The 16,999-nt window shown below is 42.5% G+C and overlaps 1 protein-coding gene across 5 annotated transcripts in view; it reads right to left on the bottom strand.

The window, feature by feature from the left end:
• The window catches only part of LOC145351806 (cadherin-18), a 556,159-nt gene that overhangs the window by 180,973 nt on the left and 358,187 nt on the right, over positions 1 to 16,999 (bottom strand). The window lies entirely within an intron of this gene.

A 16,999-nucleotide genomic window follows, 5' to 3' on the forward strand; every position in this document is an offset into this window, starting at 1 on the left:
TATAACCCCACTCACACAGCAAAATGCAAATATTAAACAATCAGAGAGCAGCTGCTATCTGCATCCCAGCTGTATGATGATGCATCCACCAAACATTTCAGAAATAGTTACAACTAACATTAATGTATAAAATCATAAAACAACATTGGGTGTTTCACAGGGAACTTCACAAACAAAATCTGGCACTGGGTCACATAATATTATTGGATTCCTTCTCGATTTCCCGTTGACAGCCACACACCCACTCCTTAACTGATTGAACTTTCCCCCTCTGGTTACCCTCACTCCACCAGATCACCCTTATCATCCACTGCACCCGTCAACACGTGCACCCCCAGATCACTCTCACCCAATCTCCATACCCCATGTTAACCTTTGGAACTGAAGGTTGGCTGATAGCGTTGACATCCAAGAAGCCAATTTCATCGGGATGCCTAATCGGAACCAAACTGGGAATTGGGATACCTAATCGGAACCGAACTGGGAATCGGGATACCTAATCAGAACCGAACTGGGAATTGGGATACCTAATCGGAACCAAACTGGGAATCGGGATGCCTAATCGGAACCGAACTGGGAATCGGGATGCTTAATTGGAACTGAACTGGGACCCACAAATTTCCTGAATAATCGGGGTGAGGTAGAGGTCAAAGTTAGGATGGTTTTCTGAGATTTCGCATTCCAAAACTCAGATACAACTAATTGATAAGAACAGCTTGCAATAACATTACACCTTTTATATATTAAACATTTCCACAATGCTTCACGAGAGTATCACACAGAACCATTAAAAAAAAACATTGCTGGTGTCAATCATCTTTGCTTTAAATCACAATCCAATGGGTTTGAAAAGGCTTTGACATTTCGGACAAATAGGTAGGCATGAAATTTGGTTAAGGACTTAAAATGTTTCACACACATCAGAGACAAAGACAGAGTCTGCCCAGAAGCTCCAAGCACACTGGAATCTAAACCAAGAATCAATCTCACCAACTTTTATAGGTTGTACCATAGAAAGCATTCTTTCTGGTTATATCACAGCTTGGTATGGGCTCCTGCTCTGCCCAAAACCACAGGGAAGAACAAACGGTTATGAATGTAGCCCAATCCATCACACAAACCAGCCTCCCATCCATCGACTCTGTCTACACTTCCCGCTGCCTCGGCAAAGCAGCCAGCATAATTAAGGACCCCACGCACCCCAGAGGTTCTCTCTCCCACCTTCTTCTGTCAGGAAAAAGATACAAAAGTCTAAGGTCACATACCAACCGACTCAAGAACAGCTTCTTCCCTGCTGCTGTCAGACATTTGAATGGAGTTACCTCGCATTAAGTTGATCTTTCTCTACAACCTAACTATGACTGTAACACTGCATTCTGCACTCTTGTTCCCTTCTGTATGAATGGTATGTTTTGGCAGTATAGTGCACAAGAAACAATACTTTTCACTGTATGCTAATACACGTGAGAATAATAAATCAAAATCAAAGAATAGACAGTTTATACTGAGTGTGGATCTCCAGGAATAAGATTGACACGACTTTCATTACTGAGTGCCTCTGTGGCACAATGAATAATTCGCCAAAGCAGTGTTCACACAGAGACTACATATTACACAAAAAATGTTAATATATGATTAACATCAAAAAATGGAATCATCGTTCGACCATGTGATTGGGGTTTCTGCACAGATATTTCACCAACACAACAAATTCCATCATGTTACTTATGCACAAGGCTGGAAATCTATGGCAATGGAACAAACCTTTTGAAACAGCTGAAGGTCTTCAAGGAAGACTTTTTTAAAATTTATTTTTTCTTTGAGTAAGCTGATTAGCTACTCATCATAGGAAACATATTTTGTTTTAACTATTTTATGGATTGTGGGTGCACTGGCAAGACCAGTCAATACAGTGAAGCAATATGATAATATTTCCATGAAGTTTTCAAGCAGATTTCTGTAGGAAATGCAACAAATTAAGATTTTTAAAAATCGGAATCTGTTCAGAGCACAGCATGAGGTAATGTTTATTTACCTCTGGGATCTGAGATTTGGAATCAAATTTATCCCAAGCTAAGAGGAGTTAAGCTTCATTCAGCTATTATCTATTTTGGATTTAGATGGAATGAGTTTAGGCAGCAACATACAATTCCTAAAGGGTTCAGATCCTCAGTAACAAACTGCCACTAAACTATTTCCTCACACAGGAAGATAACAGGTCGGGGAAGTGGACAATGTCTCCCATCGGTGCATTAAAGGGAATTCTTCAGAAGTGAAACTGAGTAATGGGGCCCTCAAAAAGAGCAACAACCTGTATTTGCATTGTGTCTTCAACATAATGGAGCATCTCGTTGTGTTTCACAAGAGTGTTGTAAAGCTAAATTTGACACAGAGCAGGGCAGATGTTAAATTACTTGGGCAAAAAGGTAAGTTTTCAGGAGCATCTTAAAAAGCAGGACAAAGTGAGAGGTAGAAACGTTTAGGGATAGAATTCCAGAGTTTATGAGCCAGGCAGCTGAAGACACAGTCACAAATGGTGAAGTGATTAATGTGATTCAATCTGACTATGCTATTTTTCCAAAGGTTTGAAAATCAGATTCGAGCAACTACTTCATACTTGTTAAAAAAAAATCTTGTTCTGATGGAAGATATTAGCAAATCTTTCATCTTCAAATTGGGGCATAAAATTAGCAGCAATTGATTGGCCACTAGTTTACACAATTCACAGGGAATCCATTAGTTCAGTTGGCTGGACAGCTGGTTAGTGATGCAGAGTGATGCCAACAGTGCCAGTTTGATTCCCATGCCAGTTGAAGTTATTCGTTAAGGTCCCACCTTCTCAACCTTGCCCCTTGCCTGAGGTGTGGTGATCCTCCACTTACATCACTACCAGTCAGCTTCCCCCCTCAAAGGCATCTGGGACTATGTCAAGTTAATCATTATATAACTCACTAAATACCCCTCTCCACTGAAGTGGTCGGGTGGGCAATATCAAACAGAACTGATCTGAGTCAGATTTATACATTGTACATTACAATCCTCGCAAGAACCTTTTGCATCTTCTGTTCAACTCATATTCAACCTAACAGTTTCTTCAATTATTGGCCATATTCGTAATCCAAACCAGTCTGGTAATATGGCAGCCTTCTACCCTTTAAAACTGAACAAGTAACTGTAATGAATTCCAACAAGTTTAGAATTTGCTGTGCTTGCTAAGTATGGAAACGTAACATTTATTTTCATAGCCTAACACTTGTATTGCATATATTGGCAGAGTAATATGTGACAAATATATGAGATGCTAACATTGTTTCTGGGCTAAAATTTCTCAATTCTGGAAGTTAGACAAGATAAGTAATTATGATTTCAATCTCTGTCTGTCAATTTAGTAGAAGAAGATGATGATGCACTGAATAGTAGCACTGACGTAAGTATCCACACGGTATAAGAAATAGGAGGAGGCCATTTGGGCCATCAAGCCTGCTGGCCCATTTAATAAGATCCAGGATTGATCCCCCTCAGCCTTACCTTCTCACATTATTCTCACAGCAAGAGAAAGCAGATCACCTCACAGGCAGTTTAATGTTTTATTTTCAATCCAAAAGTCTGACCAATGCTAAAGCCTCCAACTTGCTCCATTATTTATAAGCCAATCTTATGTCATGATCTTTGACCTGAAAACAGTACAAAAGGAAGATTTGGAATTTGTTTCTTTAAAGGATCTGTGGAATCTGTGATGTGTATAATCCCTACAGTACAGAACAAGGCCATTTGGCCCATCAAATCTGCACTGACTCTCTAACATATCCAGGTCCTTGTCCCTACCCTAACCCCATCACCTCTCACATTCACCCTGGCTAACCCATCTAACCTAGACATCTTGTGTCACTAAATGGGAATTTAGTATATCCAATCCAACTAACCAGCACATCTTTCGGTCTGTGGGAGGAAACTGGAGCACCTGGAGGAAACCCACGCAGACACGGGGAGAATGTGCAAACTCCACACAGACAGTGACCCAACACTGGAATTGAACTTCGGTCTCTGGTGCTAACCATTTTTTTCAAGAATGTTTGGAAAGGAATTTTAAGAGTTTGCATCAATTGCAAAGGAATCAAATATAATTTTCTTGAATCATAAGAATTATTAGTCATGTGACCTGGTGACTCTGGACCTTGAATCGTTACCAGTTGAGAAAGAAGCTGTATGCCTGACAGACACACACGAGCTTCAGGACCCCTGATTTGGGTTCCCTTTGTGAAAGAACTGAAAGATAGGAAATCAGTCACTTAATTTTACTCTTTTGCACCAATACTTGCTGAGTTCCAGGGCAGATTCAGTGAGGCCGGAATTGAACCTGGGACACTGGTGCAGTGAGTCAGCAGTGCTAACCACTGTATCACTGTGCCCACCCCACAATGTATGTGGATTCCATTCTTCTCTCTCTCTCTCTCTCTCTCTCTTCCCCCTACCCCCCACTACCCCACCGGCTAACACAAAGTTAAATGTTTCCAAATACTTTCAGGACTGATGGAGAAGGTACACAGAATTAAACTCCAAATCAGGCAGCGATGGCACTGACACATGAACAGGCCCCTCAATCCCAGCTCCATTCGGGTACAGCTCCTGGCTGGGGCACAGGCTCACTGAGTCTGTCTGCACAGCAAAGGAATGTCTAGAACTTCACAAATATTGATGCAAAGGAATAAAACAAAACGTCTTAGTGTCAGGAGGATTAGCAGGGTAATACGTGGGGTGACAGGGATAGGATTTGGGTGGGATTATGGTCAGTACAGGTTCAAAGGGCCAAATAGTTTCCTTCTGCACTATAGGGATTCCAGGGGCTTCCAAGTGCAGACTCTATGAATTTTCCCCATTTCAGACAGCAGGATGTATGTCCCCAGACCCACCCACCACCGCACTTAGCTACAGAAATGGAAAATTCTGCCCAGTGTGTGGCTTTCTGAATTTGAGACAAAATTGGATCATTGGACACACTGTCCTCAAAAGTCTTAATCTCCACATTTCAACAGGTTAATATTTTATGCAATTTTCTGTGTTCTACCCTCGGCTCATTCTTATTAAGTTGTGAAATGATCTATGGTTGAATCATGGTTGTATTGAACATGGATCTACAATGTCCAACAGGCTCAATGTCCACAGGCAGTGAGAGCAGATACAGACTTTGATTTTGTGTGTAACTTGAACAACAGTGAATTGGCTCAATTCTACAGCTCCCCCATTTTTTTATTTCCATGAATTTTTATTTCTACTGATTTGGTTGTTTTGTATCTGGAAAAACCTGTCAAATCCTAGCCAGTGTAAGCTTCACCTAGATTTGACGTGTTTTGCTGATGGATCCTGAATCAGGTAAAATACTTCAGTTCAACACCCTGACAATTCTTGTTTGTGTTCGAAAGGTTCATTTAGGTTCCACACACAATTCAGTTTGTCATCATCCTACCCATTTCTAACGATAACTGGACACTGCAAGCCCACAGAGTACAGGGGTGGTCTGGAGTGGTCAGTGAGAAGGTGTGGTGTGAAGGTTGGAGGATGGTGATAAACAGCATTCGTTAACATAGAGGTCAGAAGGTGTAAAGTTCAAAGGGAGTTTTGAACAAGACTTCAAGTTTGTAAACAGTTTGCTTCAGTCTTACAGGATTGCAGGAGGAAGGCATGGAATCAATGACACAAGGGAGTAAAGTTTGTGATGGAGTAACGAGAATGGTTTTAGTTTTCCCAGAACTATTCTCACCAGTTGACGATACAAAGATAGTCAACAGGTCAGGAGAGGTGATGGATAGATCTACTTTGAAATATCTCCTTAATCATCTGCCTCTGCATCTCAAATGACCCATCCCTTAACCTATTCTTTCCAGTTCACTTTAGCCAGCTCGATCTTCATGCCTTATAAATGGCCTCATTTAAGTTCAAAACATTAGTTTTAGATCCACTCTTCTCTCCCTCAACCTGAATGGGAAATTCAATTACATTATGACCGAGAGACGCTGACTCTGAAGTCAGCAATTAATCCCAGCTCACTGCCCATTACCAGGTCAAGTACAGCCTGCTCTCTGCTTAGTGCTAAAACATGCTGCTGTAAGAAATTATCCCCAAAAACATTCTATGACTGGTAAATTGGCATTAGAACGATTTGATCCTGTCGAGGGTAAACATTGACCTGGGTTTGTTTTCCATGTAATTCAGTGAATCTAAATTCCCCAGCCCAAGGCAGAGGGGAAGAGTTATATGAAACTGAAGAAATGCAAAGATAAATGAGTTTAGAAAGCAGAGGAGAGGAATATGAACCAAGTCATAATTGAGCTGCTGCGGGCGAACTGTGTATGGGAGATTGACTTGAACTACAATTGAGAATTAAGGAATAGGGCAAATGATTATTGAATTACTTGCATGAATGTTACCAAGACAGAAGCTACTCATCACTAAAGCTTTTGCAAATATACATCTGAAATATTACTTGATCTTCAATAAACAGAACATCAGGAACTTTAAACATTTGGCTGCTAAAAGAAGATTAGAGAACATGACCATGAAGGAACTAAGGCATTAAATTAACTTTCTGTTTGATTATAAAGATTTAGATAAGCTCTGACATAAAATACATGCCAGACTTTAATCAATTTTCAGAGATTTATTACCTGAAACCAATGTTCATCATTTGCATACTTTTGTGCATGGTGGCACAGTGGTTAGCACCGCTGCCTCACAGCACCAGGGACCCAGGTTCAATTCCAGCCTCGGGTAACTGTCTATGTGGAGTTGGCACATTCTCCCTGTGTCTGTGTGGGTTTCCTCTGGGTGCTCCGGTTTCTTCCCGCAGTCCAAAGATGTACAGGTTCAGTGAATTGGCCTGCTAAATTGCCCCTTAGTGTCAGGGGGGTTAGCAGGGTAAATGCGTGGGATTACCAGAATAGGGCCTGGGTGGGATTGTTGTTGGTGCAGGCTCGATGGGCTAAATGGCCTCCTTCTGCACTGTAGAACATGATTTCTTTAACACGCTTTCTTGGACTGACTGATTAGTATTTCATTTACACTTTGTAGGAAACATTTTGAAGTAACACAAAATGGGTTTTGTGAGAAAGTTCCTTGTTGTCTTGGCAAAGACTCTGATCTACATGGGGAAAATCACTGGGACCTACCTGTAGGAAGCACCAAGGTTTCCTTTCCCCAATGAGGAAAGGCCATGAGCTGAAGCCGATCAAAGCAGCAACGTTCACTGATGAATGTGTCGAGCAGCTTTTGGGTAACGTGTGACACGAGAGAGTTGCCCTGAGGGGAGCTGTGTGTGGGAATAAGTTGCAGGATGCAGTAGAAGGAGCTGATGCTTTGAGTTAACGCTGCATCAACCATCCAGTTCCCAGGGTGTCCAACACTGAGGGTGGAAGTTTTCAGTCACCCCACAACGGATTTAATGGCGGGCGAAGGGAACAATATAACGGGACCTTTCCTGCCAGAATAATATAATGGCGGAAACGTATGCTCACATCCATCATAGTGGTTTGTAATTCCCACCAGAGACCAGTATGAAACTGTATTGCACCCCGTTAATGGAATGTAACCAAAGCTCTAGAGTGGAACCTTCCCCTGGTCACCCCACCCAATTATCCATACCATCAATTGGTTTTCACATCGGTCCAAAATACATCTGTATCAACATCACGTGCCAATGTCAGAGGCCTGGGGGGGGGAGGAGGTGGGGGAGGGGGCGGTGTGTGTGTGCTGGCTGTGGGGATCCAAGGGAAGATGGAGGCCTTCAGCAGCCAGGGGCTGGAACATCGCGTACAGCAATGGGTGCAGCATCTACAATCTGGATCTTCCAGGAGATCTATCTTCTATTCTCAGCGCTGAGTCAATTGATGTCTGGGTGTATTTTAAATATGGCACAAGCCACCCAGCCTGCCCCACTCTGCACAGCATCAGAAAAATCCCGAACTTAATCATTAATTAGGGGGGGGGGGGGGGGGTGGGGGGAGGAGGAGGAACGTGCAAGTATCTGTTGGCCTCAGGTGGAATTTTGTGGTTTTGGGATAAGTGGAGCGGGAAAATCCCAGCCGTGCTGTCACGTTGATGAGGGAGAGTTTTCCATTGCGGGAGGAACATTGGGCACAGAAGCCCTGTAATTCAATTATAATTTATGGAAATAAGATTCCCGACCTTGCTGGGCAGTAACCTCATTACATCACTTGTGAGGAGTGGGGAAAGTTGAGACAGGGAATCTCGCTGGCAAGACTCTTGTTTTCCGAGTCTGGTGAGATTTTGTGCCCACGGTGAATGCTGCCCCACAATCGTCCCAAAGATTTAATTATGTAACAATTACATAATCAAGAACCACAGAACCATAGAAAAGGTACAGCATAGAGGGAGGTCATTTGGCCCATCTTGTCCATGCTAGCCCAAAATGTTTAATTGTCTTTTCTAAGCCCACCTTTCTGCACCTGCTCCATAGTCCTGTGGCTTACAGCACTTAGGTTGCAGATCCAGGTACTTTTGAATGAGTTTAGGGACTCTGCCCCTACTACCAACTCGAGCAGCGAATTCCAGACACCCACCACCCTCTGTGTAAAAATGCTCCCTCTATACCCACTGCCACTTATCCCACTTATCTTGAGTCTATGTCCCCTGGTTCTAGAATTCTCCACCAAGGAAAACAATTTTATCCTGTCAACTCTATCTCATCTCCTCATAATTTTGTACATCTCTATCTTTCACTTTAGTTTTAATGGTGTGTGATAGCATTAGAGGCGTTTGTTTCATGTTCTTATTAACAATGGACAGAATGCGTTTCCCGGCTTTTGCTTCCATCTTCAAAATATTAAACTTCCACAATACTTTCCATTGACTGTTAATCATTCGGATTATGCATTTATAGAACATAGAACATAACAGCACAGAACAGGCCCTTCGGCCCACAATGTTGCGCCGACCAATTAAAAAAGCAATGACCCTCTAACCTAAACCAATCCCTTTCCATCCATAAACCTATCCACGGATCTCTTAAACGCCCCCAAACTAGGCGCGTCAGCTCTCAAGGAAACTGACTACTTTCCGTTTGAAATATCTGCAGGAAGACAGGGTTTTGGTGAGAGTCAGAGTTCAGGCTAATACATTCGTAGCAATCTGAGATTTAAGCAGATCGGCCAATGACAAGGCTTTAACTGCGAACAATCTGAATACCTTGTAGGTGTTAAAAATATAAAAAGTCAACAACTCAAGATTCAACACATTTTCTATTTCAAATTTGCCCCAAATGTAAGAATTTGAAAGTGTTAATTTTAGATATGTGCTTTTCCAGCAATAGAGTCTCCAGTCCACAAGCTCAATATCTTCTACAAAAGGTCATCACTCAAGCCAGCCTCCCATCCACTGACTCTGTCTACACTTCCCGCAGCTTCAGAAAAGTAGCCAACATAATTAAGGACCCCATGCACCCCGGACATTCTCTCTCCCACCTTCTTCCTTTGAAAAAAAGATAAAAAGTCTGAGGTCACGTACCAACCGACTCAAGAACAGCTTCTTCCCTGCTGCTGTCAGACTTTTGAATGGACCTACCTCGCATTAAGTTGATCTTTTTCTACACCCCAGCTATGGCTGTAACACCACATTCTGCATTCTCTCCTTTCCTTCTCTAAGAATGGTATGCTTTATCTGGATAGTGCGCAAGAAACAATACTTTTCACTGTATTTTAATACATGTGACAATAATAAATCAAATCAAATATTGTAAATAAGACCATTCTGATCTACTGGGAAAAGATGACAATGAACAGTTTTGTTCATGGATAAAGGAGGAGGTTCAATGAGCATTGTATTTTATACAATACTGGCATCTTGCTGTTGTTTACACAGTTGGATCTTACATTCTTGCTGATGGCAAACCTCCATCAAGGGTTTCCAGCAGTGAGGGGTACGGACAACACGACACCCCATTGACAATGGTGGAACGATAAGATTCCGCTGCCAGTGAGTAGTGAGCTGCCTCCCACTGCCATTGAGGGAAAGGAAACTCCCAGCCAATGCACTGAACAACACGTCTACACAACTACAAATATCAAGTGGGGAGAAGCAGCAGAATGCTTTTGTATTTTGTATTGGCTGATTTTGAAAATCAAACCCAGAAAACAGAAGTAAGAAGTCTGGAGGTTTCTGAGTTCAGGGATTATAAATGGATACTGAAATTGTTGTTGCGGAAAACAAATGAGTAATAAACAGGCCCTGGAACTCATATGAGAGGAGAGAAATGATGTGGTGTTTATAATGAGAAAACTAACATTGTTACAATCATATTTGTGAGCCATAAGGAAAGTTGCTAGTGCCGTTACTATCTGAAAAAGTCAAGGTAATATATCTTGAGGTAGAATGATGGTTGGAATGAAGGTGATTAAGCAGTGCTGCAGCATCCCAAATAACATGGGAAAAGCTGGAAGGGAAATATTTCATGAGGTAGGTAATGAAGAACATGCTGTGAAATGGAGAGCTATAAAATCAGAGCGAGCAACAATCCAATCTACAAACATTCTGTAGGACAGGGTCCACTATTCTAACAACCACAGCAGAAATATTACATAGGAGCAGGAGTAGGTCATTCAGTCATTAAGCCTGTGCCACCATTTATATGAGTATGGCTGATAGCACAATTCAATGCCTTTTACCCCAAGTATCCCCATTACCCTTTACATCATTGTGCATCAAAAGTCAGTCAACCTCAGCTTTAAAGAGACTCAGTGACTGAGTTTCCACAGCCCTCTGGGTAAAGAATTTCAAAGATTCACAACACTCTCTGTAAAGAAATTTATCGTCCTCTCAGTCCAAAGTGGCATCCTCCTTATTTTGAAAATTTGCCCCCAGGTTCCAGACTTCCCAACCAGGGGAAACATTTGACTTCCATCGACCTTGTCTATTTCTTTAAGTACTGTGTGGCTTCCAATCACCTCTCATTCTTCAATACTCTGGAGAATAGAGGCCCAGTTTCCCCAATCTCTCTTTGTAAAATAGCCCTGCTATCCTGGGAACAAACCTGGTGAACCTTTGTTTCATTCCTTCTATGGTAATAATATTTTTTTTCTGAGGGAAGGGGGCTAAAGATGCACACAGTGCTCTAGGTGCAGTCTAACCAAGCTCCCATACAATTGAAGCAATACCTCACTACTCCTGTACTCAGATCCTCCTGTGATAAAGGCTAACATTCCAATAGCCTTCCGGATAGCTAGAACTCATGTCTCCAAATCTGCACTGGTGACATCGACCTTTATCCTCTGGGATGAATATAGTGAATTTTGTCAATGTTTTGCTGCTGGTTAATAATGTCTCCCAGTGCAGTGATAACTCACACATTAGCTTCATCACAGGAATTTTCCTTCCAGTGATAGTGAAAAGTGGAAAATACAGCCTGGGACAGAGAGAGAGAGTTGGAGAATGAAATGGACAGTAACATATTAAATAGGTGTGAAACTTGAACTGAATTATAAATATTATGTATCAGTATTTGCCACCAATTTAATAATGAGTTTAATGGTGCATTCCTTCCTAAATCTGGAAAGATGTCTAAGAAATTGTACTGTGGGATAAAATATCTTTCTTACTTTCTGTAATCAGATGAATTACTGTCAAATAAATGTGAAATAGATATTTATTTGACACTAATTCATCTGATCTCATTCTCAGTCTCTGCTTCTTTCTCAATCCTGAAACCCCATTGGTCAAGGATACAGACAGAATGGGCAAGGTCTTCCGGGAGTCTCCATTGGTTGGATTTTCCAGTCCTCGCTGACGGTGCAACCCTGCCATGGCTTTCCTGATGACGGGGGGGGGGAGGGGGTGGTGGGGGGTGAGGTGGACTCAGTGGGAATTCTCAATGATAGCAGGGGGACCAGAAGATCCCATTGCCAACCAATGGTAAGCTGAGAAACACAGCATGAGGAAGCCAGAGAATCTCGCCCAATAGGCATGAGTCAAGCCTCAAGCCTCTCCTCGGAGTGGATAGCCACTCATATTATTGCACCCCATCGTGGAGATCATTACCAGGGACTGCGACAAGAATGTTACTCCAATTCTCTTCCTATAGCTTTGTCTCAGGATGGCCAGGTTCAGGGGAGCGTGTCATAGAGCTAACACTGCTCAGTACAACAGACCAGTGAACACGTCACTGAGCTAGTATTCCAAAGCTTGGAATAATGATCCAGAGAAAACAATTTCCATTTCCACCACAATAGCTGTGACATTTATATTCAGTAATAAGCAAAGATCATGAATGGTGTACATGAAACTAGCAGGTTATTGTAAACCGCACCCCCCCCACCCCCCCCAAATAGATTATAAATGACCTACATGGAAGAAAACCTATTGTCCTGAAGACTCTGGGTCTGTACTCGATGGAGTTTAGAAGGATGACGGGGATCTCAATGAAACTTACAGAATATTGAAAGGCCATATTGAGTGGACGTGGAGAAACTGTGTCCATGAGTAGGAGAGACCAGGATCCAAGGACACACAGTCTCAGAGTAAAGGGACAATCCTTTAGAACCGAGATGAGGAGGAATTCCTTCAGCCAGAGGGTGGTGAATCAGTGGATTTCATTGCCACAGAAGGCTGTGGAGACCAGGTCATTGAGTGTATTTAAGACAGAGATAAGTAGGTTCTTGATTGGTAAAATAATTGAAGGTAATGGGGAAAAGGCAGGAGAATAGGTTCCAGAAACCCATCAGCTCTGATTGAATGGCAGAGCAGAGTCGATGGACTAAATTACCTCATTCTGCTCCTATATCTTATAGCCTTATGGTTCTTGCCTATTCTGGCCTTTCTGTGACACCAGACCTACAACATTACCATTCACCCACTGAAATGGAACAGCAAAAACTCCTTTCCTGCTATATTTTGAAGTAATATTGAGTATTTTTAAAAATCTCACCTCAAAGGGCTGCAACGAATGGTCACCTGTGGATCATTTGACCCATGTGGTGTATCAAAACACCACCACCCCAAACACCCCCCATCTCAAGAGGTAACGAAACAAAGCCTGCAGCAGACTGATGCTGAATCAGTGCCTCATCCTGAAACCAATTCAAAAGGTTCAGTTCAAATTGATTGGTCCATTCAAACACAAAGGCACTCGTCTCAAACTCTGATGGTGTGAAATGGAAATATATCTGCGCAATCAACACACTGTTCGAGGTTTGGAAAAAGAACCCAGAAGTCACACATTGTGGATGCCAGTTTAATGATCTGGTCCAAGTTCAACAAATGCTGCTTGCAGAGACAGAACTCCACCAGAAACCATCCAACCAGCTGCAATTCATTTAAGCAGCTAAGATAAAAAATGGCAATACTTCAAATTGGGAGAAGGACTGCTCCCTAAACTGGTTCAACTTTGAGTTCACCTGAGAACCAACTTCCTGGAAATTCAACCACAGGAAACCATACAGATTCCTGACAGTCATTCGATTTACCAAACTATTCCTTCTACTTTTCACCTCCATTTAAGAAACTGTGATAATTAACCACATTATTTCATTTTTAAGAGTATCTGATTGGTGTGTGTGTGTGTGTGTGTGTGTGTGTGTGTGTGTGTGTGTGTGTGTGTGTGTGTGTGTGTGTGTGTGTGTGTGTGTGTGTGTGTGAGAGAGAGAGAGAGAGAGGGATTTTGTTTTAAATTCTGGGGGCATTTGTATGATAATTAAAAAAAAAACCTTCCTTTGTTTTTGAACTCGCCCGGAGGCAAAGCTGACATGCCCCTCTTACACAGGCATACTGATCATGGGCAGTTGTTGAGAAGGTGGATCACCAACATCTTCTCAAGAGCAATTTGGCAACGGGCAATAATTTTTGGCCTTACCAATGATGCCCACGTTTTAGTGAGTTCATAAAGCAAAACTTCACAATGTATTGTAACCTGTACAGTGTTTGTTGTGAAGACCAGAAAAAGTAATAACCTCAAATGTATAATACCACATCCTCTCCCTTCTGTCCACCACCCTCTCCATTCTCCTCCCCTAATCCCTGCCCCCCAGTCCATTCCCTGTCCCTTTTCCAAATCCTTCCCCTTTTACCTTCCCTCTCCCCCACCACATTCACTCAACTAAAATAGTTCCAGTTTCATCGCTGGTGTCTCAGGCTGAAAATCAATCAAACATTGAAATTAATCCTTCTGACTTTCTATTTTGCCTTTAACTAATATCTGTGAGTAGGAATAAGAATTCATAAGAAGCTTCTGCTTTTGTATTTCCTTCATTATTTCTTCCAAATATCAGCAATCTAATCTGCTCTATTTTCTGAATCCCATGGTGAATTTGCAGAACACTTTGTAAATCACAATTATTTTTTCAGTGCTAATTTCCTGCTGGCATATTTTTACTCTTAATTCTTCTTATCAATAATCTCTCTTACTGCAGTGAATCCATTAGAACTGGCAAATAATGAAGAGAGTACAGTGACTGTTTCCTTTGTTAATTGGATGGATGAGAACAGAGAAATGTGCTTTTCTTTCACCAGTTTGATTAACAAGTGCACCAGTCACACGTGGGAGTGTATAGAGAGACTGCATAGCTCCTCCAGCCCAGTGACAGGTCAGATGAGTGGGATCGTGAGAGGGGAAGGACGAGATGGCCCACAGGGGTTTCAGACAGGTTTATAACAGGACAGTTACAGTGCCGATGGTTCAGTTAGTTTGTTCGACTCAGTTGCAGCAAGCAGATTAGGTTAATACTATGGGAACTAACAGGCCCAATCAGGAGTTGTTTAGTGTGATGTACAATCTGAGAATTAAATTAAATTTTGAAAGATCCGTGACTATTTTATTGCAATACTACATCAGCAAATAAATGGATCCAAAGGCAGCTGGTTGCTGAATCAATTTAATGATGTAATGTTTCTTGTCTCATTTCTTTTAACTGTACACATGTTTATTAATGATGTGATAGTGTCTCGCTAAGATAGTTAACTCAGTATGCTGTGTCTTAACTCAACACAGCTTCCTTTCCAACTGAAATGCCAGATTCTGCCTGGTACAGCCTGTATATATATCAATACTGAAGTGAAGTAGTCGATAAAACCTAGTCAATTCCCCATCACACGAAGCTACCCCTCCAGGTTCCCACCAACCAGTTCCATTACTGCCATTCCCTCAGGCCCCTCGCTAACCCTACCCACTCAAGCTCTCTATCTGCTTATTACCCTCACTCTGCTGTCACTCACCCTCCCAATCCCACCTGCTCCTTCCAAATTCAAGGACTGAGAAGCAAGCAATCCCCCCAGATCAACAAATCCATCTTCTCCTCTCTCCAGCACCACTTTTTAAAGTTTAATTTCACCCCCATCCTCTTGCTGTGTTGCTGGATGATCAGCTGGAAATCAGAGACTTAAATGTTCAATCGCCAGCACAAAGCTGGGATAACTCACTGATTTCAAATTCAAGTGGTTTATTTTGTTTAGAAAAGTCCATGAATGATGATTAAAGATTGACACCTGAGATAATCTTAATTTTTTTTATGACAGACTGTCATCGAGGGCCGAAGGGCCTGAACTGCGCTGTCATGTTCTATGGATCTGTACAAAACTCTCTCTCTTTTACCTCCCTCTCTATCCCCAGTGCAGGGATAATTTCACCCTGAGCTCTCTGGGACAGAAATTCAGAAAATGTGATGGAACACAGATTTTATACCTGCTTCAGTTGAGTGAAATCAGAATCATAGAATCCCTACACTGCAGGAGGAGGCCAATTGGCCCATCGAGTGTGCACTGGCTCTTCGAAACAGTATCTTGCCCAGACCCTATCCATGTAACCTCGCACATTTACCCCACTATCCTTCTAACTTACACATCTTGGGACACTCAGGCTTAATTAAGCTAACATCTTTGGACAGTGGGAGGATCCTAACTTACACATCTGTGGAGCGTGGGAGGAAACTGGAGCACCGGAGGAAACCCATGCAGACACGGGGAGAATATACAACCTCTACACAATTACCCCAAACCAGAATTGAACCTGGATTCTTGGCACTGTGAAGGAGCAATGCCAACCATTGTGCCACCATGCCACCCACTGGTGGGTGTGAAATCAACATTGTTCTCAATCCAGAGTTTCATAAGAACGTAAGAACGTAAGAAATAGGAGCAGGAGTAGGCCATCTAGCCCTTCGAGCCTGCCCCGCCATTCAATAAGATCATGGCTGATCTGAAGTGGATCAGTTCCACTTTCCTGCTTTCTCCCCATAACCCTTAATTCCCTTGTCTATCAGAAACCTATCTACCCGTGACTTAAATATATTAAGCAAGGTAGCCTCCACCACTTCAATGGGCAGAGAATTCCAGAGATTCACCACCCTTTGAGTGAAGAAGTTCCTCCTCAACTCCAATCTAAACTGCTCCCCCCCATCTTGAGGCTGTGCCCTCTAATCCTGCTGTCCTTTCTGAGTGAGAAGAATCTCTCTACCTCTACCCTATCTATCCCCTTCATTATCTTATACGTCTCTATAAGATCCCCCCTCAGCCTTCTAAACTCCAACGAGTACAGACCCAATCTATTCAATCTCTCTTCATAGGCTAACCCCCTCATCTCCGGTATCAGCCTAGTGAACCTTCTCTGCACTCCCTCCAAGGCCAATATATCCTTGCGCAAGTGCGGCGACCAAAACTGCACACAGTACTCCAGCTGCGGCCTCACCAGTGCCCTGTACAGTTGCAGCAAGACCTCCCTACTTTTATATTCTATCCCCCTCGCTATAAAGGCCAACATTCCATTCGCCTTCTTGATCACCTGCTGCACCTGCAGACTAGGTTTTTGCGACTCATGCACAAGGACCCCCAGGTCCCTCTGCACCGTAGCAGGCTGCAGCTTTTTGCCTTTTAAATAATAATCCCTCCTACTATTATTTCTACCAAAGTGGATAACCTCACACTTGCTAACATTATACTCCATCGGCCAGGTCCTCACCCACTCGCTCAGCCTACCCAGATCCCTCTACAGACTTTCCACACCCTCCAA

The sequence above is a fragment of the Carcharhinus amblyrhynchos genome, chromosome 2, assembly GCF_965287045.1.
Source record: "Carcharhinus amblyrhynchos chromosome 2, sCarAmb.v2.hapA, whole genome shotgun sequence".
NCBI lineage: Eukaryota > Metazoa > Chordata > Chondrichthyes > Carcharhiniformes > Carcharhinidae > Carcharhinus > Carcharhinus amblyrhynchos.